Source organism: Onychostoma macrolepis, chromosome 14 (genome assembly GCF_012432095.1).
Source record: "Onychostoma macrolepis isolate SWU-2019 chromosome 14, ASM1243209v1, whole genome shotgun sequence".
NCBI classification, from domain to species: Eukaryota; Metazoa; Chordata; class Actinopteri; order Cypriniformes; family Cyprinidae; genus Onychostoma; species Onychostoma macrolepis.
Window position 1 is genome coordinate 13,379,790 of NC_081168.1, and position 24,865 is coordinate 13,404,654.

A 24,865-nucleotide genomic window follows, 5' to 3' on the forward strand; every position below is an offset into this window, starting at 1 on the left:
TGTTTTTTATTTTTTATTTTTTTTTTTTTTTTGGATGTTATGTATAAAAAATAAATAAAAATGTTGATAACAAAAAAAAATATTACATACACACACACACACATACAGTATATATATATATATACTCGGTATTCCTGTGCATTTAGAGTGACAAACATTTCAAGAATACATTATGAGCTTCTAATTAAATAGACAGAAATGGAAAGTGAACAGTCCTTTATGTACTTTACATGAAATTTCTCACTTCAAAGACTTCTCTTATAAATGGGACTGAAGCCCCTTAAGATTCAAATCAATTGGCTTTTTCTTTGAAATAAAGAAATACATTGCTTGTGAGTCAAAGTTGGTGGAAATTCACGCCCTTTAGCCACACATATATAAGAAGAATGCAGCTTTTCCACCTCCAATCCCACAGTCCGCGCAGCAAATTTCACACAAGCGCTTTGCCTTGTGCCGATAAAACACTTTGAAATCCCAAACCACAAACAATGCCTGGAGAAGAGGAAGAATGCCACTTGCCTTCGAGCCAGTTCCCCTCTCTCTCCCTCCTCAGCCCCAGTAAAACAACACGAGAACAAGAGAAGGCTCTTTCTCATTCTAGCAGGTGACTCATTCTCTGCCGTACAGTTCAAATCGCTTGGTTCAGATGACCCCATTATGAGCACTGTATTTAGAGACTCAAATTAATATGACAGCATGCCAAGTGAAAACAGTAATTGACTCGGTTTGAACATGTGAGGTGCATAATCATCTTCAGTAAACAGAAAACAGAGAAACTGAAATATGCAGCACGAAATTGTTCCAACCGCAGGCCTTCATCTGTCTCTGCTGCTCTGAGCCTTTATTGACAAATAAAGTGACACGGCTCAGAGTGTTTCAGCATTTAAAACTTAATGTGAGGGAAAATTAAATGGATTACCAAGTCAAGGTTTGCGTAAATCACCTCATTGCAGTTCCTCATCTCTGTAAGGGGAGGAGACCACCTCTAATTAAGACTTTCTTATAGATGCAGTACATTATTGGGTATCTCTGTCAAAACGAGAAGCGAAGCAGAGAGTAAACTGCAATTGCACGGCGGCAGACCTCCAACCCTGGAGTCCAACGCGGGAGCTGTAGGAGAGGGCATTCAATTATGAAGTTGATCTGTCTCCAGGGCAGCTGCATGATGCACTAACTGTGCACCATCTTTCCACCCGATGGCTCATTTGGAGACACAGAGACTGACTGGCTTGAGAACAACCGCTTCTGCACAAACATCCTGCCATTTGTTTATCTAATCCATTTTAAACATAGTCATGGGTTATATAATCTAATATTAAATTACCATTATAGACCTTTGCAGCTCTGCATGGAGCCTACAAAGACAATGAGCAACATTTTTATTTACTGTTAACTTTTTGCACTTTTTATTATTATTATTAGTATTATTATTATATGTTATGCTCATATAGCCTTATATTGAAAAATAACAGTTTACTAGAAACATATAAACATATATTTATTTCTACTGAGGAAGGTGTATCCCCAACTACAATAATCATAACTCCCCGAATTTTTTCCGGATTTTCACACGGTTTGGTTTGTTACAAACGGCAGAGATTTAGTTATGATGGATGCTGTCACACATTGAAAAAGACTTTGTATTATGCTCTTTAACAAAGACATATGGTAGGCTATGGCATATTGATAAATGTATAAATTAATGAATTTTATATTTTAATAAAGAAACAAGTTTGATTGTTCATTTGAATTTATTTCTCTCTCTCTCACGCACACACTCAAACACACACACACACACACTCACACACACACACACGTGAAAAGAACTTAAAATAATAGTGGAAACAACTTAAAATACGCCATAATGTTTGCTCATAAAGGTAAGAGTAATACATCATTCAGAACTGTAAAGGGTCTATTTGTGTGCATTCACAATATCAACAAAACCTTGTGCTTTTATTAAAATAAATAGGAAAACAGAGGATAGGCTTGCCGTCTCGTCTTGAACAGGAGCGCTTCACAATGATGAACCGAAACTCAACGAATTGAGTCACAAATATGATCTATAGAAAGCTTTAAATTACTACTTTAAAACCAAATAATTCAAATCGAAAACAAAAACTCTTTCATTATGTAATCCGTAAAGATGCATTTCTCTCTAAAGGCACGTCCAATGAGGAGATGGCCAGTCATTTTTCATCACCATCTAAAATATAAAAATAAGGAAAAGCCTAAAACAGGCCCGATTATATATTTTTCTGATTTTTACGTTGCTCTGCTCTTAATTCCTTAACATTTAAAGGATTTTCTGCAACGTTATTTTGTCTGCATGATATGGGAATTCTTTATTAGCCTATTTTTTAATCCATGCAGCAAAATGCTTTAAAAACAGCTTTAAAAGTTACTTTATTGCATTCCAGATGATTTTAAAGAACTTTTCACTATAAATTTTACGGGTAGCTTGAATGTAAAACATTGTCATGAATTTCGTTGTATTCCCATTTGTAAAATAGGCTACAAATTAATTGTTGTAGTCTAACCCGATCTCATGAAAGTGCGTATAGTACAATTTTCTCTTTCTATCTGACGTAATGTTTATAAACAGAAATGGACTTTGGCATGCAAAAGACTGATACGTTCATTATTAATGGCATGGCTGGTTCAGTCGACAGAAATACGGCTATAATTTACTGCTGAAATGTTTGTGGGGCAAATCACAGGTCAGTCTGAGCGCTCATGGTACGCACAGTGCGTCCAGCCGTACACCTGCAGGTGCCACTGACCACAAATGACACAAGCATGAAATGATGGTTTTCAATTCCGAATTGGGTTTCTGCAATGTGCTCCCCGAGTAAGAACACATCCTCTGAATGTTGAAGAACAGAAAAAACAGCAAGAGATAATGAGAGAGAGTACCAATTCCTGCTGTAATAATGTTACACGTAAGTAACGTTAGTTACGATGACATAATATTATAAATGGTAAAATAACCAAAATTATTGTTCAATCTTACTTGTGAAAGGTAATCCCATGCGATCTGGTATCTGCGCGGGTTACTGCAACCGTAAACTGCACAAAATACGGGCATATATTGCTCGCTCTCCATTGACTCCGATTGACTCCGGTGCTAGCGTAGAGTGAGGAGACACAACCAATATGGCGGCGACACTGGATTACGTTCCAGCATGTCATGAGGCGTCTACGTATATTATGTCTATGGGTGGCCATATGTGGATTAAGTCATTCATTTACAAAAACTGATTTGCAGAAATGGAGCAAGCGCTAAGTAGAAGTTTTCATTATCGGGGCCAGTATAAACATGTGGAAACGCTGATTGTGTGTATGTTTAATTCAACATCTTCGCTGTTTCCCGTAGCCTACATGTAAGCAGCTTTCTCTACCACAAAGGAGATTATAATGCTCTTTTACCCAACGCTGAAGTACAGAACTAACATTACATCTGAGGAAGACATATATTGCTTTCGGTTGCTTAGTTTCTGTAACTTTGTATCATGGCTTGTGTGAATAAAGCCTAATACTGGGGTTCCTAATACTGGGGTATTAGGAATAATACTGGGGTTCCTAATAGCCTAATACTGGGGTTCCTCTCATACACTGCAGGATTCCCCGACGACGCGTAACGCGCCTCAGTGAACTAATACAGTGATATAAGACCTCAGAATTCAGAATACACTTTATTGAAGATTATGCGAACTATATACAGGCATGCAAATGAGGTCAGAAGAACGCAACGCGCTGCATTTTTCGTTGCTTTCCCTTACCAAAGACCTATAGAGTCGACAGTCCTACAAAGATATCAGTACCACGATTAGTTTTAACAGTAAGCAACCATTTTATATCGATATAAAAACTGAGTTCAAAACCGCCTAGGTGTATTGTTGCTGCAAATGTAAACCAGAGAAACTTTTAACATTTAAAATAACACATTTATTTATTTATTTTTATTTTTTTTTAACTACAGTAATTCATCAAAAGGGTTTTTCATATTCCACAAGTTGTAGTAAGATGTGAAATTTTGCCAGTATCTCCCTTACTGTATGTACAATTCACAATTGACCTATCGGTAAGCCCCGCCCCCCTTAGTTACTGTTGCTCCCTCAGACAAATAAACGGAGTTGCTCACTTCTTACAATGACAGCTACAGTGTGAAAACCATGTCCCACATGTTTTTGCACAATTTTGGACACAAAAGGCCACCAAATGGGAATTAAATATTCAATGGAGGGATTTATAAAATATTTAAAAATAAATACGGTGGGTAACTAGGCGAATATCAAACCTAAAACTATTCATGGGTTTCATGTGACGTCACACAGTGGTGCGGCCGCCATTTGTAGGACCGAATTGCAATTACGTCTATCTGCTGTGCTGTGCTCTGGACTGTGATAACCAAGAGATGTGGATGTATGGGATCCTTTTGATTAAATATTTCTCCTAAGCATAGATGCGTTTACATTTTAGTATTTTACTTAGCAAGTTCATAAAGGAAGTTGGAAAAGTTTAAATTCGCGTGCGAGTCTGCTGATTTGCCAGAAAACTTTAGTTATTCTCCACCTAAAGCTAATAAATCAACGAGATGTTTTTGATCTTTGATCTAAGAACAGTTATGTGAGTCTAGAATGTTTACGCTGCACTAAACTTTGACGAGCAACACTTCGATCCACAAACAAACCCGATGGGGAAGAAGAGGAGGATGATGACGGTCCAGCAGCGCCGCCACATATAAGGGGAAAGGTTTGTAGTTTTAGTTTCCACAATCTTATTTTTATGAATGTAACTGAATGTAATTACATCAAGGATGTTAGAGTGAAGAGGATTTGTTTGTACTATTGGTATTATAATTCTATAGAAGAACTAAATACATAAGCTAGTTGCAGTGGTTTTTACGATGAGAATGTACTGCAATTAAATTTATATGCATCAATATGTCTGAGATCATCTGTAGTAGCTATTTCCTGCTTTTACAGTTGCTAAATGTAAGCAGACTTATGTACAGGTGCTCACTACTGCCAAAACACATGTAACTGACTATAACAAAACACAGAATCACAGTTGTGTTGCTACTTTAGATGCCTCTTCACTTAGCATGTAGAGACTAAATGAATATTTCTCTTAATGTGCCACAAATGTCTTTTAACCTATGTTTTGTAGTAACCAAGAGAAGTGTCAGTCAAACAACATGTGCTTTAATACAATATATTTACTTTCATTCAGTTTGGTGTATTCAGTTAGACCTTTAGTAATAGATACTTGTGCATTATTTGCACTTTACAGGTGCAGAAATGAAAGCTCCCAAGCTAAGAATTCACTGGACTAAGATGTGAAAAGACATGCTGCACAATGACCACAACTCCTGACAAGAGATTTGGAAAATGAGCAACACCCTTACAAAAATTACTGCAGTACATTGAAGTACAACTGCAGTAAAACTGCAGTACAAAGTAGTATAACTGCAGTACAGTGAAGTACAACTGGAGATTTGCAGTATAATGAAGTACAGATACAATATAACTACCTTAATTTACCTTAATTTATTATATTGCAGTTGTGTACAAATAAAACTTATTCTGAATATTCTTGTTGCATTTCAGTGTTATTGTACAGAATTTTATTAGTATTGCACTTTGGTTGTATTGAGTTGTACTTCAGTTGTATTATATATTGCAGTACTACAGCAGTTTTATTGCAGTATAATTGTAGTACTACTTCAGCTTTATTGCAGTAATACTGCGGTTCTATTGCAGTTGTTTGTTAGTAATACTACAGCTCTACTGCAGTAGTATAGCAGTTGTATTTCAATAGTACATCAGATGTATTGCCGTAAAACGGCAATAATGCAGGTTTTTTTCGTGTCCAAAAAACTGCATTTTTCTACATGTAACAAACAGCAGTATTAGTTTTTAAAAAACTGCAGTATTACTTTTTTTAAAACTGCAGTAATTTTTTGCAAGGGCAACCAAGAACAGTAATCACTGATTACCTTTAAAAATGATTCATAGTAACAGTTAGGTAATTATTTAAATTATTTTGCCAATTACACAATGTTTAATTCCAAACCTCTGCCATTCACCAATGTGTTTTTCAAAACACCTTTTAAATCTTTAATGTTTTAACCTTTATTTATTAAATATTACAGTCCAAGTGTATATATAAATGCCTCATTCAAGTAAATGCATGGGTAATTTTGCAATAAGTTAAATATTTTATATGCACATTGTATAACTGCTGTTTTTTTGCTGTACTTGGTTTTGTAAATAAATTGTTGTGTAAATAAATTGTCCTCATGTCAGCTTGATCAAGCCAGTTCTTTAATGTACATTAAAATTGCTTTCATAATAATATGATGTTTATAGATTTGTTAAGTCATGTTATTTATGTATTCTAATCTATATAATTAAAATTAAAGTAAATGTTTTGGCTAGGTAACGTTATCAAATTTAAATGAAATATTAATGAACAGTACAGTAGCTATAGAAATGAAACTGGGCTAAGTCTGGCATGCTGTGCAACAAATCTGGCAGTGAGTAAACAGTCATCCAGGCCGGGTAAGGCAGATGGGTAAGTCTCTGGCAGGTGAAAATTTAACTGATACTGACCCGAATGTATGGAGAGGGATTGTGTATGAGGTAGATGTAAATATCAGCAAACGTTAAATTGGTAAGTTTTCACTAGACTTTAGTAGAGTCAGCAGTTCGCTTGACAGTAAATAAGGATCTAATCCTAAAGTATCTATATATTGTTTTTCGTTGTTGGCGAAGTGTTATTTTGGTTTACGATAACCAAGGAGAGGCTATGCATTAGTACGCAAGGTCCTAAAGATGGCGGCCGCAACAAAAAAGTCACGTGACTGAAACCCATGAATAGCGCTTGGTTTTCTATGGGAGAAAAAATGGTTTGGTGAAACTTGTTGGTTGTGGGCTCATATTCTGGGCTCATCTGCCTAAATGTACATAATATACAGTAATATATTTTATTAATTAGATGCTGAATTTAATCATTTATTATCACTGAGGCAACAAACCACCTTAAGTGTTTTCTTTATGGGAAATGTTAAACGTGCGCGTTCCTTAACTTGCATTCATATCCTCATCTGTTTGCATCATCAGTAAGATCTGAGTTTGATCTTTTAATAGGCTTGTTGGAGATGAGCAAAATCTGCGCAGAACCGACCGCGAGATGCATGCCTGATTTCCTGATGCCAATCTTATTTCATGTGATTGTGTATTTAAATTATGCTTGAATATTCCCAAACACTATGATTGTGCGATCTCTGTGTGAGATATGTGATTGTTGTCATATTTCTATAAAAATCTAAAATACATGTTTATATTAAAGTAGAAATGGATGATAAATATGCCTTTCGTATTAAATAGCAAGCACTTTGGGTGTCCTGTTCATCATATTTATATTTATATAAAAGCAACAGAACTGAAATTATATCACATTTATTAGCAGCACAGAGCATGAGTGAGAATAACGCGATATCTGCCTTTGATCTCGTTGGTATCTGTTCCACTTCGAGAAGGCAGAACTATCCGTCTTGACTGCACTTATTTCACTCCTCCCCGCACTGCAGCCGCCTACATTTCAGGCGAGTTGCATCTCAAACAAGCCTAATAGCTGTTATTGTGTTAGTGCACTACTGAGCCGCGTAATGTGTTTTCTTTAACCGATTTTTGAGGGAAACAGCGTGAAACCTTGTGCGTTCGTTCATATTCTACATCTGCTTAACAGTCGATATAGTTCGCATAATCTTCAATAAAGTGTATTCTGAGATCTGAGGTCTTATATCACTGTATTAGTTCACTGAGGCGCGTTACGCGTCGTCTGGGAATCCTGGAGTGTATCAAGGGAACCCCAGTATTACAGCACAGCTTCACAAGCCATGATACAAAGTTACAGAAACTAAACAACCGAAAGCAACATATGTCTTCCTCAGATGTAATGTTAGTTCTGTACTTCAGCGTTGGGTAAAAGAGCATTATAATCTCCTTTGTGGTAGAGAAAGCTGCTTACATGTAGGCTACGGGAAACAGCGAATATGTTGAATTAAACATACACACAATCAGCGTTTCCACATGTTTATACTGGCCCCGATAATCAAAACTTCTACTTAGCGCTTGCTCCATTTTTGCAAATCAGTTTTTGTAAATGAATGACTTAATCCACATATGGCCACCTGCTGGTGAGCGGCTGACAGCAGCTGGAGATCATGCATCGGTGCTCTACTGCTATTCCTGCGGTTCCCGGAAACGCAACGATGAATTTTCTGCCAAATTTTAACCACTGAATTTGTAGCAGCGAATTTGGAAAGTGGGATAAAATGACCGAAATTTGCCTGTCGAATATTATACATCGTATTTTTAAACAGATTTAATATTTTGGAAGTGAATTCTGGAAGGTGAATATGAATTATTGAATTTTTAATTATGAAAATGTGCGTGAAATATTTTGAATTGAAATATCCACAGCTTAAATAAACAACTATGTTAAATTTCAGGACCTAAAAATGCAAGCCCTGGAAATACAAGGCATTAAAATGCAAGCACTGTTAATTGCAATGCACCTTTTTTTTCGATTTGTGGAATTCAGCATGCTTTATGTTTCAAAAACTATAGAGAATGGGAACCTACGTCACGCCGCATCGGATTCTGCCATGTTTTAGGTCACGCTCAGGAGCACACAGCGTAAACAAATGCAAATCACCACAGAAAAAGCCGACCGTTTTACATTAATATTTTTTTTACGCTTAGAATAAAACGGACTAATATGTAAATCTCTTTAAATAAAAATAATCGCTCTGTTGTTTGTCTGAGAGGCTGCAAATAGTCATTACTATTCAGTCTCCTTCACTACAGTGGTACTGATATAGGCTAACTGCTAAAACACTTACGACAATTAACCATGGTTTTACTATAGTAAACGTGTAGCGACCGTGTTTTTGGTGTATGTACCATTCCTATAACCACAATCTTAAATACCATGGATAAACTGTGGTTAGAGTAGCAAAACCATGGCTAATTTTGTAAGAGAAAAATACACTAGCTAGATCTCAAACGGGATCATTGTTATATCGTCATATTGCCCGGTAAAACTGCTCGGTGTTAAGAGTTAAGCCATTATAGAGGTAACAGAACTTGAAGCTGCTTTGAAACGATGTGTATTGTGGATGCTATGCAAATAAATACATTGACTTGACCGAACCAAGTTGAAGACTCCTACTAGGATGCCGAACAACGATGCGAGCGATCAAATGAATGAATGAACGAAACTTAATTCGTACAAAAAGTGGCTGGGTATTAACGGGCTGCCGCAAATAACATTTCCATACATGATTTCCTTCTATTAGTGGTGTGAGGGCTTACAGTTTAATGCAAATCACTGTATCTATATTAAATCTACAGAGATGAATTATAAAGCCACATTTTATTTTAGATGTTTACCATACCGAGTTTCAGCTTAATTTTCATCCGAGTTCCGTAGTGAATGTAGACATATTTAATGTTTATGATTCAACTTAGATGATTCAAATTATGTTATGGACTAGGCTAAACTTAATCTAATCATACATATAAATCATGTGAAACTATTTTTATTTTTTTTATCATTTTCTTCATTTACCGTGTCCCTAAATTCATTTTCCACCCTGTTAGTATGTAATCCCTCGCCTTCCAAAATAGACTACAATTCCACTGAGATCATTTTCAGGAAGTGATATTGTTTATTTTTTCCGCTGGAATTCAACTGTACAAGTGGAGGTAAGTGTCAACTCTCACTCCTACCTTTTATTTTTAAGTTTTTGAAATGTTTTCCTGCTTGTCACACTCTTAAAGTTCCACCCTGTTAGGCTATATTATGGAGAATGTTTGGCCGATCCAAAAAAAAAAAAAAAAAACATATCTGACATAGTTATAAATGTTCATCTGTAGAAAGTTAGAGAGCTAAATGTTGATCACTCAAAAAACTACAGCTAATTTAGCTCAAAATGTTCCACCCTGTTAGGTCTATAAACCTAACAGGGTGGAATGTGAAACTAACAGGGTGGAAATTCTAATAGAATAAATAGTATTTATTGTATACTGCAAATTAATCTACCTCCATAAAACTTTTGAGTGGTAATGTACATGAATACAATTGTATATATGTACACTACCGCTCACAAGTTTTAGATCAGCAAGAATTTTAATGTTTTTAAAAGAAGTCTCTTCTGCTCACCAAGGCTTCATTTATTTGATCAAAAATACAGCAAAAACAGTAATATTGTCAAATATTTTTAAAGTTTAAAATAACTGTTTTCTATTTGAATACATTTTAAAATGCAATATTTCTGTGTTGGCAAATGAATTTTCAGCATCATTACAGTCTTCAGTGTTACATGATCCTTGAGAAATCATTCTAATATGCTGATTTGTTGATATCAATGTTGAAAACAGTTGTGTAAATCATTTATTTGATGAATATAAAGTTCAAAGAAAAGCATTTATCTGAAATAGAAAGCTTTTGCAGCATTATAAATGTATATACTGTCACTTTTGATCACTTTAATGCATCCTTGCTGAATAAAAGTGTTCATTTCTTTCCAAAAAAAAAAAAGAAAAAAAAAAAAGAAAGAAATAAGGAAATACTTACTGACCCCAAAACTTTTGAACGGTAGTGATAATGTTACAAAAGCTTTCTATTTCAGATAAATGCTGGTCTTTTGAACTTTATATTCATCAAATAATCCTGAAAAATATATATATATATATATATATTGTACAAAAATGTTTTCAACATTGATAATAATAATAATAATAATAACAATAATAATAAATATTTCTTGAGCAGCAAATCAGCATATTAGAATGATTTAGGATCATGTGACACTGAAGACTGGAGTAATGATGCTGAACATTCAGATTTGCCAACAGAAATAAATTGCATTTTAAAATGTATTCAAATAGAAAACAGTTATTTTAAATTGTAAAAATATTTCACAATATTACTGTTTTCGCTGTATTTTTGATCAAATAAACGAAGCCTTGGTGAGCAGAAGAGACTTCTTTTAAAAACATTAAAAATCATAATGGCATCAATAAATTCTTCTGGCCGGGCCCAAGAAAAGACATCAGCTGGTATGCTGACAATCAGATAGCGTGCCTGATCAAAGAACCGCAGGCCCTCAATAAAAGGTCTTTACAGGTAGACCAGGCAACATGGCGGTACATAGAAGAACAAATGTAGCCAAATGTAACAAATATGTTGCTTCTTGTGATGGTTTTTGGGTTTTTGTTTGTTAATCTAGTTAATCAAAATGAATTACAGCATCTTTATTTTTATCAATTATAAAAATTTTTTTAAAAAATCATTTCTTATGTCTGTCCTCTCTAATTTGTTAGTATTTCTCTAGCCACCTAAACAGAGATTTGTTTTGCCACTTGTCATCATGATTGATTGTGATAAGGAACCACATAGCTGTTGTGTCCCTCCCCCAAAGGAAATCTGGATTTCATTTTTTGTATTGTTTTGTATTGTTTTGCAGTTCCATACATTACATATGGCAAACCATGCAGGACAATGACGGAAAGCTCATTTGCTGTTAGAACTTAACACTAGTGTTCCACCCTGTTATGCTCATTTCCACCCTGTTAGACAAGTAATTTTAAATAAAAATTTGAAAGCAACATTAAATGTTTGGCATACCTTTGTCTTGTTTTGTGAGGTGAGGAGCATTACCAGCATATATATATGTTTTTGAGCAAAATTTTTATATTATATTATTTACCATCCCGTTGGCAAAAATTGGCACAAAAAAGTACCTATAAAGGTACCTATAAAAAAAACAAAAAAGACATTCTATTCATTAATAATTGTTTTGTTTTTGTTTCAAGAATAAAAAATATCATTATGGCATAAGGGACATATACTATCTTATTATTGCTCATTATTGTTTAACATTTACATTATTAAAATTTTGTGATAACTATGTATATGTCCCTAACAGGGTGGAATACATTCACAGCAAATGTCTGAACAATATACCCAAAATTATTATTTTTTTAAGTCACCGAGCTTGACCAGTATGTGTTCCATATAGTTAAACATGTCACCATTTTGGTAGAATGCTAAAAACATGAAAAACGTATAACTTCTTTTCCAAAAATTGTGAAGCCAAAATGTTACCGGATACCAGGAATGAGCCAGCTCCGTGACCTAAATTCCCAGAATGTATTGCCGCTGGGACGACACATTCCCAGACTCTATTGTCATTATTCTGCTTCCATATGGTCTGTATGTGATTTTCTTGAAATGAATGTGTACATCTGAAATGCTAATTAGTGCAGTGATATAAAAGGCTATAAATAGCATAACAGTAAACGACCAAATTCCACATGTGATCGCAAAAGGAAGTTATTACAAACACTCGATGGTGGTTTGAAGTGAGTTCTGAGTAAAAGTGTACTATTAATCTCATAAATCGTCTTTATATTCTTATATAAAAGAATAATAAGGATTATGTCTCATACCTGGCAGAGGTGTGAAAGGTTCTGTTTCCTTAAACTAGTTTCATGCATTTCTTTTTCAACACATTTACAGGTAAATCCTAATATTTTAAATTTGCGATTAATCACAGTCCATCGATTTACAGCACTAATATTAATATAAAACCAATGCATGAAAAAAACAAAAACATTTTTGCTCCCCCCAAAGGGAAAAGGGCAGTGGTCATCACAGTCATGTGGGAATCACAAGCTGCTCAATCATGCTAAAACCATCCGTCCGGCACATTAGCAGCCCGTCTCCCACTCACAGACTGTAGTTCTGTCTCATTCAGTCCGACACCCACGGCTGCTGCCGCCCTTATGTGCAGAAATCTGACATTCAGACACAAATTTCCATTGGCCGCTTAACTGAAAACAGCTTTCAATGTCAAGCTAACTCTTCCATTTACGCCACAGTATAGGGTCAGCGGTTCTCTCCACTGGGGATTTTAGTGAATAACAATCAAAGGTTTCAGATGTGCTTTGACAAAAGCCACTCTCGATTAGCAGATGTATCATATTAAGCACAAGCCCAGCTGGCCAATTCTTTTCTATTTCTGTAAATTGCAAGTGCTCTAGACAGCGAATTCACTCTGTAATTTCACTTTAGATATGATTTTTTTTTTCTATAGATGAGTGACTTAGTGTAGCCAGTGACAATGATGACAGGCCATTAGCTGCTGGAGTGTTGCCCTAATAGTTTTTGATGGAGTGGACAAGGCTCATGAATTTTCTGATTGAGTCGAGGGTGTGCAGGTCAAGTGAAAGTGCCGCCCATGTGAGGCGGTCTGTGCATCGTTCTGCTTTATATAGAGACAGACTGTTCGTCTGCAGAGCAAAGAGGAATACAAGAGCACATCACACAGGCATCCTTTCAAATAGCAATGTTTTCACAGCAAGAGGGCATTGAGTGCACTGCCTACAGAGTAAAAGACACCATGGTGTGAGCATACAGTAAGGGAACATGGGAAGCCTGAATTATCACAAGGACAGCTTGTCCTTTAAAGAGCAATCATCAGATATTCAAAGAACAGAAACTTATTTTCCCGACATGCTGAGCACATCAAAATGTGAATAATGCTTTTTTAATGCCAATCAAAGGCAAGTATTTAGTTCTTTCACCTAAAAACAAAAAAGAGATGAAATATATAAAGTTTACTGTCTTATTTTTCTAATGGAAAATGCAAGTAGTACAACAATGTTACCGTAATCTGGTTTACATACTTTAAAATTGCTGCTATTTGTGTCTGAAAATAACAATTATAAAAAAAATAAAAATAAAAAAAAACCCCACTATAATAGGGAAACGCACAGTCGGGTACGGCATATTATTTTAAAATTATATCTTGTTGAGTATAAGTACATATTCATGTCATCAATCATTCTATATCTGTAATTGTATGGTGTAAACTGCTGAGGTGGAGAAAATCAAAATAAAGTGAGGAAAAAAAAATAATCTTGTTGGATACAGTCATTTCTTAAATAAAAAAAATTAAAAACTAGTGCTGGGTAACGATTAATCACGATTAATCGCATCCAAAATAAAAGTTTTTCTGTACATAATGTATGTGTGTATACTGTGTATATTTATTATGTATATATAAATACACACACACATGCATGTATATTTAAGAAAACCATGTTATGTTTATATATTAAATATGTTTATATATAATATAAATTAATTGAATATAAATATATAGATGTAAATATTTTCAAAATATATGCTGTATGTGTGTGTCTTTATATATACATAATAAACATACACAGTACACACACATATATTATATAAACAAAAACTTTTATTTTGGATGCGATTAATCGTGATTAATCGTTACCTAACACTAGTTTTGTTTTGTTTTTTTATTTAAGAAATGACTGTATCCAGCAAGATATAATTTTTTTCCACACTTTATTTTGATTTTCTCCACCTCAGCAGTTTACACCATACAATTACAGATACAGAATGATTGATGACATGAATATGTACTTATTCTCAACATTAAGTGAACTGTGTGTGTAAATGTAACCATATTTAGGAGTCTAAAACAAAACCACTAACTGTATTCCGTCAGCTATTGAACACAGTATATGTTCGTAGACATACAGTATACAGGCCAAAATTTTCAAGGAGTCATTTAGGAGCAAAGCATTCTGATTTGTCTTTCTCTTTCTAAACTCTCTTCTCTGGAGCTGGAGAATAAGAGCCACAAAGGCAATTACAGAACAATTCTGGCAGCTGGAACGTCTCTTCTTACTTTCCACCCTTACATATTACAGAGTAATTAATTAATCCTAGCAATCATCGTTTCCCAATCAGCAGCAAAAGGATTTCAGTCTTAATGTCACTTTCTGAGAACAGATGGTGATAACTTTGCCATTCTTAATCATAAATCCAATTTAAGCCTATACCTCAAATCAAAGACCAATAAAGCCTGTAAATCTTACAGTACATCACAGGAAATAAGTGAAGGGGTCTTCCTCCAGTCACCCCCAGACACACTCTCAAAGGATCTCTCTCGCTCACAAATCTGTCAACTGCCCATCATTTTGGTTGCATTTAATAACGGAGCCGCAAAAACTTATTTTAACTTCAGGCAAGAGCAAAAAGAGAGCGGATACAAAGCATTTCTGGAAGCAAAAGAATGGGGAAAATGTACTTAGAACATTTCAAGTAATCTTAAAAGCATGTGTTGTGGTGTTTTCAGGGCCTGCAGAACCTTCTGCCAATCTTATTAAAACCCCACCAACATTTCCACCCTGCATTAATTTCACTGCACTCAGAAAAACGTTTTGGGGATGAGAAATGGAGGCAGAGCGGGAACAAATTGCTTTGGTGTTACAGAGAGCACTCCCCCTGGAAAGAGAAGAGCACGAGACGCCTTCTCTAATTAAAATACTCCCTTGTATTTAAAATGATGAGATGTAATTAAAACCATTTAGTTCCATTTAAAATGTTCTATTTTTGCCTCGAAATGCCAAAACAGTGCTGAATACAATTTCCACTAGGAGAACTGCAAGAGAAAGGAATTGCTTAAATGGATTCAAAAAGGAAGAGATACTAGATTCAATGCAAGTTAAGCTCAGTCGATAGCATTTGTGGCATGATGTTGACTACCACAAAAAATAAAGGACTTCCTTGTTTTCTAAATAAATAAATGAATATATTTACACTTAAAATAAAAGTAAATGGGGCCAATTTTTTTCAGTCAAAACAGAAATGTGAAGCTTATTATATATTAAACAACTTACATTCATTTTTCAGTTAAAACCGAGTTGTAAACCTCTTTTTAGGGTTTTAGCATCACTATCATTGCAAACAATTGTTTTTTTTTTTTTGTTATGATTATGCTGTTTTTAAATTGTTTTAAGTAGGGTGCAAGTGGAAATTAATCAACATTACACCTCAAATACTGTGTATTTAGCTTAACTTGGAATATTCCTTTAGGAGATGACCATCACAACAGTGTGCAGGATTACTCCTCAAGAGCACGTCATTCAGAAGCATACTAATGCACATGCACACTTCCATCTATCATTCTCCGTCTCTCTCCATATGCATCCAATTTATGGCCCTTTCTATCTCATTTCCAGCAGTATGCACTTATCACACACATGCAGAGGGAGTGCCTTACTCTCTAAATTCATTCTTTGATCAAAAAGCAACACCTGCTCCAAAACCTTCAGGTGCACACTAAACCTCAAAGCCGTGATGCACATGAGCAGCCACAGTATTTTTGGTAAGTTACTGAAAATATGTGTGTATATATACATATACACATACACTGTACATATATCCGGTCATTATAGTTTATCTTTCATCTAAAATGAATGAAGCCTTCTCACTTCAGGCTGGGTGATTGCACTATGTTTCCCCCGATTTCTTCTGACATACTAAGGTCTAACTTTCTTTTTTCAACTAGTGCTCTTGGGCTGAGTGATGACTCCTCCAAAAAAAAAAAAAAAAAAAGTTCCTGTAACTAAATAATATTTTTTTAATTTGCTTTGTGCTCTCAGTATTGATTAGTATTGCACTGGCAAACTGCAGTATGGAGGTCAAAGCCAGTATTACAGCTAGAGTTTAAAGCTTTATAAACTTTCTAAAAGATAATATGTGGATTGCTTTTTCAAGCTTTCCTCCTGCTGTTAAAATATTTGCAGAACTGCTTTTTCACCAAAAGAGAAAGTACCTTTAACACTTTGAAGACCTTTAAATACTTACATTTTCTATTAAAATGGATAGCATTGCTGGACAAATAACTTTTTAAAAGAACTGTTTAATTAAATGGGTCAGTCTGACTCTGTAACCTAGTCTAGATGTTCCTACTTCAAAGCTATTAAAATATACAATGCATGTGTGACTGCAAAATTGAATTCTGCACTACAGAATATTAAATAAAATTCTATTACTGCAATGTAACGTCTTATTGCTTTAAAAAACCACTACTACCTTCACTGGTGTGTGACCACACCAGATTACCCCGAGTAAAACAAAATCTTGATATGAGGCCACAGCAATTAACATTTGCATTGTTTATCAAGGACTCACTTCAAAGGGCACAGTTTTTGTCTTAATTTGACAGTAAAATAGATGAATATGATATGCCATTACGAGTATATGCTGTTTAATGGACTCGTAAATGCTGGCAAGCACAGAGCATCTTAATAAACCCATTTGTCAGAGAACACCGATGTGGATCCTTTGTTTAGATCGATATTTTCCAATGGCCATGTCTCTAAGTGCTGTGTTAAAGGAATGTTCCAGGTTCAATACAATTGACAGCATTCAATACACAATAACAGTTACCACGGAAAATACTTTCGACTTTTCTCTTGTTCTTTTAAAAGGCAAATTCTAGTGTTACAGTGAGGGACTTTTAAATGGAAGTAAACAGATTGAACTGTGAAGCTCATATTTGGCTAAATTACTAAAATGTATTCCTGTTTAAATATATATATATATATATATATAGTATTTGATCTGTACTTTTGTGTCAGGTTAAGACCAGTTTACCAGGTTTACAAGCTTTAACAGTGATATATCATCATGCGAAGTTAAAAGTTAATGAGAAAACTGAATATTCTAGCAAACTAGTCTCATGTTAACAAGAATAATATTTAAGTTTTCTGACTATAAACAATGAGTATTTAACATTGGTTGACTATGTCCTGTTCTATCATTTTAAGGGGCTTACAGTTTAATAAAATGGTGCAAAATAAAATTAGCTTCTAACTGATAATATGAAATGCAATGGACTGAACTTAACTTGTACTGAACCATGGGCATTTCTTTAAGATACCGCATCAATAATATAATAAACAGTATAAAAAACAATTGTCAAACTCAAGTGTGTGTTTAAATGTATAAGTAACACTTAACATTTAAGTTTAGTTTGTTATGCATTAGGTACTGTATGTGCTGACATTGGACAGTTTCTACAGCATTTATTAATCTAGGTTAAATTCTAAACATTTTCAATTGCTACTTCATACGAACCCACACCCATAATACAATGTGAATTCATGCAACTTGAATTTATTAGTATGTAGATATTATTATTATTAACCAAAAGAGAACCACTTTATATTAAGTTTACTTAACTGGCACGCACTAGCATTTAAATGAGTAATTTTGATACAATGCACTTATTGGCTACACACGTTTAAATTAAAAAAAAAAAAATACTAGCATATAAATAAACAAACACATGAACACAGTAATACATTGTACCCTCATAACATTATTATTATTATACAACAGGACCACTGAACCTTATTGTAAAATGTTACCAACGAGTGCATGTAAAAGCACATGCACATGTCTGCATTTGTACAGCTGACATGTTGGTTGCTGACTGCAATCCGTATTAAGTCTGTCCTCCTCTTTCCTGCTTAGCTGTCAAAGCATTGCCAGATAAAACTCAAATTCTCCCAGTCACGCTTCACCTGAAACAAGTAAAGCAATTCAGGTAGATCTGACACATGAAGTCCTCCCTAAGAAAAGAGGGAAAGCAGCCCGAGAGCACGCACAGATCCCCCTCAATAATGAAACCAGATTCGCACCCTCAAGCTTCATAAAGGAACAAGCAATGACAACATGCTTTGATGACAACAAAGCACGAATCGTCAACAAGAGAGTATCACACAAGAGCTTAGCACGACTCTTCACAAAACACATCTCCCCCAAAGGAGTCATGGAGCTTCAGCCACACACGGCGCACACCTCCTGCTGTGGAGAAATCGCATAAACTAAAGTCAGAGCACGCTGACCCACAAATCTACGTCTGTGGAGAAAGGAAAACCCAAACACACAGAAATCTGCTCCTATTCTGTGAGCAAGACTAAGATTCTGCAGTTAGACTTCATCCTAGTCTCAGCCGGCTCACCCACAGTGTGTTTACTAACCGTCTGGATGCACATAACACACAAAAATTGCAAGAGCTGGCTGAAATCTGCAGTTCCCACCTCATTGGCTGGTCCTATACTTAAGTTTATAAGAAATAACTAATCCGGATTTGCCAGGTTAGTGAAAGCAAATCTTTAAAAAAGTGGTGCCTGAGAGACAAAAAAACTTGATATTTACAAACAGAATTCAATCCACTACTTCGTATAAGCCATATTTTTAACCTCAGAGTGGGAGAAGCTGTTTGTAACTTGAATCTGCAAGGCTTCCAGTGTTACCCACTTCCGTTTATTTTAGCTGTACAAAATCATTATGCTGCTTAATATTGCAAACTGGAATTTCTTATCATAGTATTTTATTATTGTAGCCATAAACACTGGTTTATAGAGCAAATAGATTTACTGTTTATTGCACTTAATTATTCCTTTTGGCTAATAAAGATAAAGCCTTGCTTATTCAAAGAAAATGACTTCCGTGTTGCAAAATCATATGGATAAATGACAGGTAATGACAAAAAACTGGCTCTGACTGGTCACTTTTCATCATGCTCAGACAAACATCATAATCTTTAGTTAATGTGTGGCTTAATGAAACTAACTACATCCCCACACAGTGTCTGAACAAAATTGTATCTTCGTACATCTGCAAGATGTCTGTTAAAGATCACTTGATCTGAAAAGCATCTGCTCTGTACAAACATCTGACAGACGTCTGTAAGATGTCAGTTTTACATACGTTCTAAATCATAAACATCTTAAAGACATCTAATAGACATCTATTTGACATCTGATAGGAAACATCCTATAGACATATTGCAGATGAGCAAACGCTTAAAAAATACGTCTTGCAGATGTAAATGCAGACGTCAAACAGGCGTCTCCATGATGTACCTGTGATATCAAGGGTAGTACAACAGCTTGTCGTGGGAAAGTTCCCTCAGAACTAGATCTTTGGATCTTATCTACCCCTAAAGGGTGCACATATTGGCACCTTAAATGTATAGTCAGTGTTGCCAAATCAATTGGGCTACTTTAACACTATTGCCGCGGATTGAAGCGACCCCAAATATGTGATATTTTGCCCCTGCAATGCAAATTTTACCGGGGGTAAAAATGTATATTTTACCCCCCAGAACACAATTTTTTTACCAGGGGACCCTCTTTGAAATGCCATTGGGCTAGTTTTAAGTAGCATTTGATCGGGTTTTGTTGTGAAAACCTGGCAACCTTGGGTATAGTTCAACCAAAACTCAATGTAATCATTTATTCACCTAAAGGCCCGGTATACTTTTAGCGAAATTTAAACTGATATGACATAATTTTGAACAAAATTAGGTCAAAATGAAGTTTGTTTGGAGTTCAATCCAGGAGTACAAAACAGTACAAAACTCCTTCAAACTACCATTGGCCTGTGGTAATTATGTAATAGGAAGGTATGCCTGCGGCTCTGCCCTCTTTGATGAGATGAAAGCTGCTTACTTTAAAGCAATCTGTTTTATAAAGCACTATATAAATAAATGTGACGTGACTTGACTGGAGTGTCAAATTGCAGAGTTGATGTAAACATAACAAACATATCTCTATGATCTGATGCTTTCTCAAGGCTGTCATTTTTGTTGTGTGTTTGTTTAGTTACTGAGAGGAAAATGCATAGCACATATTTACATATTCATCTGTCTTTCTCGGCAGTCTGGGAGGCGTTGGGATGTTCGCTAACCATATATCATTGCAAAAGTATTTCAAACTTCTTCTCACCCCTAAGCGATTAACAAAAGAGAACACTGGTGCGAGTATAATCGGTGTCTTTACAGTCTTCTACAGAATAAAAAACGACATATTAAGGAACATTTCAAGTGGTTTTGTCCACATAAAAATTACAAAAAAATGGTCTCCAATGACTTTCACGGAAGTGTTCTACAGAAGAAAATCATCTAGGCCTGGATTGACAAGAGCGTGAGTAAATGACGACAAAATTTTCATTTTTTCAGTGAACTGCTCTTTAAAGACACATTAATATCTAAAGCAGTGATCCTCGAATCTGGCTCGTGAGACCCACTTTCCTGCAGAGTTTAGCTCCAACCCTGATCAAACTCACCTACCTGTGATTTTCTAATGATCCTGAAGACACTGATTAGCATGCTCATGTGTGTTTGATTAGGGTTACAGCTAAACTCTGCAGGAAAGTGGATCTCACGAGCCAGATTTGAGTATCCCTGATCTAAAGGGTACACTAGGTGTAAAAAAATAGGTGTAGTATTTAGTTCAAGAACTTGCTAGTAAATTATTATTTTATATTATAATTACAGAGACTGAAATAGTATTTTCTTGTACAAATTACTGCGATCTTTAAAATAAAAAAACTTAGTACACATACACCATTTAGAGTTCACTAAAGTACTGTATACTCAGTAAAAGGCTATGACATTTTTTCTTACAGTAGATGTACAATTAGCTGATTCTATGTGAAAAGTGGCCAGTGAGTTCATGGAGGCCAGCAGGAAGCAGTCAGAGAGAGCAAATTGTGGTGTGATGTCAGGTTTAATTAGCCAACAGGGCCTGAGGACTCATTACTCACCAAGCAGAGAATAGAAGACTCTGAGGGAGAGCTGTTTATCACACATCCTCCTCTCTGGTTCCTGTGCATCACCACAGGGTCTTGATAAAGGGCAAGCAAAACCACCAGCAACCCCCTTTAGAAATATGTCAACCATATCAAAACTTAACAATTATGTGTGTCTATGGTTGGGTATGAGCAAGTCAAACACGGGTCAGTGTTGTTTGGAATCATGCGTCTAATGGGGTAAAAAAAAAAACCTATCGCTCGCCTCTTTTCATCCTATCACCCTTCACATATTCCAGAGCCCGAGCTCTTATTAGTCAGATATCGAACTGACCTCAGTTTGAGGACTGAAGCGTTTGCTTGACAGCGTTCGATCGATGCCGCTTGCCTTGATATCTGTGATCACTGACGTTGCAATTACAGAGGCACTTCAGTGATCCAGCTGTGGCTCTTTTGACATAAATCATTCAGGATTTCGATGGTGAGAGACTACAGTCCGTTTCAGATCGATTAACAGGATAAACTGTATCAGCAGTATAAGGTTGCCAAAATACATAGGACGCCTTCAAGTCTAGTCCTTAATGATTTTAATGACTCTGATGTGAAGTGTAGTGCCTTAACCAGCAAATACACATTTAAATTACTGGTCAGAAGTTTGGAATAATTAAGATTTTTTTTTTTTTATTGTATTTATTTTATTGCTTCTGATCTGTCTTATCATGATAAAAGGTGAAAATTCCAAAAATAAATCTTTAAAAAAATAATAATAATTGATGATAATCGAGTATTAAATCTTTATATCAGAATGATTTCTGAAGAATCATGTGACACTGAAAATTAAGCCTTGCAGGAATAAATTAGAATTTAAAATATATTTATGCAGAAAACAGTTCTTTTAAATTGTAAAATGAATAAACAGCATAATATTGCATTGATCAAATAAATGCAGTTTTGGTGAGCATAAGAGACATTTCTTAATTCTTAATTAGTGTATATGTGAAAAAATAACTGGAGGAAGATCTCATAGCAGTCATAAACACCCCTTTGTTAACGGAGCAGGAATTCATTTCAGCCAATTCAATCACATTTTGGATTGTATAAAATGGATTTTCAGACAGAGACAGACAATAGCAGGGTAAAAAAAAAAATGATAAACTGTGTCTGGAAGCTATGGACTGTGTTTAATTCATTACGCTTAGCTAGGGGCATATTGGTAATTTCGAAGCCTTTGTGTTGGGTTGATTATTAGAATGCACCTGTTCATCAGTCACATTTACGTCCATACTAATCAGCACACTCAAAGATAATAAAGGCCGTCCACGCATACTAATTGAAACACAAAATGATAAATTTAATTGAGCTGATCTGTGACAATATCACCAGATGCATCAAAGCAGAATAAATGAAGGTAAAAGAGGCATTTGAGGTTAATGACTTACTATTATTTGGTTACAGGCCTTTATTTATTCAACCGAGATTCACTGAACCTTGCTTAGTGAATGTTGCTCAATTAGACCATAGCACAGGTTCCCCCCAAACCAAAGATTCCACAAAAACCAGTTGAAGCTGGTCCTCTGAGTCTATCTTAGGACATTCATTAATAATACAGTTCAGGGTCTCCTGTGAGCTGGTATTTGGAGGAAGTTCCAAGTCTCTAAACTCTCTTCCTGCCAGCACTGAAGATTCAATACCTCTGGTGCACACCTGGCCAGTTACAAATAGACAGGCTAAATTACCAATACAAGTCCTTTAGAGTCAAACAGCAACCACACATGAACACACACACACTAAAAATCTAAATCTGGGGCCGGATTCATAAAACATTCTTAAGAAGAAATGTCTTCTTAACTGCCATTATTTTCTTATATTTTTAACTGAAGATAAAAGTTAAGAATATTTTGTATTCCCAAAAATTCTTCTTAAGAATATTCTTAGCTTTTTTCATAATATTGTTCTTAAGACAAAACTTAAGAAGAATTCAAATTCTTGAAAATAATCTTCTTAAAAATCGTCGTAAATAACTTCTTAAATTTAGGACAGCCCCAGACTTGTCTTAAATCTCAAACAGTAAGAATTATTTAATAAATTTATTGGGTTATTTCAAATTAATTATTCTATTTAAGCATTACAACAACATTATCTACATATACATAGATAGGACTATTAATAGGGATGTGCGCGAGTTTTCTGAAGTGACAGCGATGAATGATAATGTAAACAATGATCCGTCATGATTAGCCTATGTGTGACGCTACTTTTTGCTGACTTCAAAACTCAGTAGCAACTCTACAAAAACGAGTCAGATAGGGAGCTTTAATTGGACGCTTTTATTTTAGCTTATAAATACGACATAATCTTTGGCAGTATGCAGCGCATGTGAATGCGCCGACACACAGGACGCGTTTGCTGCAGCAGCTCGGACAAACCGGAAGCGTTCACTCGGATGAGAGCGCAAAAGCACAGCACAAAAAACGAATGAAACCGATCGCTGCAGCTTGAGACTTTTGTACAGTCTATGCTTGAGACAGACAGGCTGTTCAAAAACACGCCGCATTAAAAACGTGAAGCTGAACGCCAGTCAAAGTCGCGACAAAAAGAGTGTGCGTGCTTATTATGATTATTAGGGTAATCTGCAGGAAGCGCAAAAAGACAATAAAGTGTGAGTTTATCAGTGTGTCATGTATTCACTCAGATAAAGACCGTCATTTTCTTCTTAAGAAAAAAAATAAGATGTTCTTAAGAATATATTTGAGAACTTAAGAATTTTTCAAGAATTGCACTTACGAACATTCTTACGAACTTCGTGGAATTTATCTTAAGAAACTTCCAAACTTATTTCTTAAGAATATTTTCGTGAATCCGGCCCCTGGTCTGCATTTGAGAGTTACATGGAACAAGCTCTGTTAAGTCTCTATATAGAGTATTACTGTAAGAAAGGCATTGGATATGCTGCTGACGGCCTGTATTTTGAAGATAACTTTTGATGTTGAGGCCCCATCAAAAACTGATGTGATGGTAGCTGAGGGAATGCAGTATGGGAACAAGCCAGCCATTCTAACATCAAAAAAATTCCTGCTGTGAACAAACATTGAGGTATTATTGAAGGTAGTGCTTTGGCACCAACATTCCTGCCATCCATTACAGCTTAAGCATCAGAAGCCCCGGTGTCAATCCACCGATAAAACCAACTCCAATGGGGAAACATGTCATTTATGAGAGTCATTTGCATTTAAATTCAGATCAAGAACTGAGGATGTCAAGCTGGAAGGTCACGAAGGAGCAAATAAAACTTCAATGATCTGGGAAAACTGTTACACACAAAATCAGATGATGATCAGATCTGCTTGAAGAGGCAAGGCGA

General features: G+C 35.4%; 1 protein-coding gene across 8 annotated transcripts in view; it reads right to left on the reverse strand.

The window, feature by feature from the left end:
• drp2 (dystrophin related protein 2) overlaps positions 1 to 24,865 on the reverse strand; it is a 156,521-nt gene that overhangs the window by 115,637 nt on the left and 16,019 nt on the right. Inside the window, exon 1 of one of the 8 annotated variants that reach the window (XM_058797338.1) lies at positions 9,470 to 9,486. The exons of the other annotated variants lie outside the window; for them this stretch is intronic. The gene's annotated coding sequence lies outside the window, so the exon portion shown is untranslated. Of the gene's footprint in view, positions 1 to 9,469; positions 9,487 to 24,865 lie in introns of those variants that run through there. 8 annotated transcript variants of the gene reach the window in all.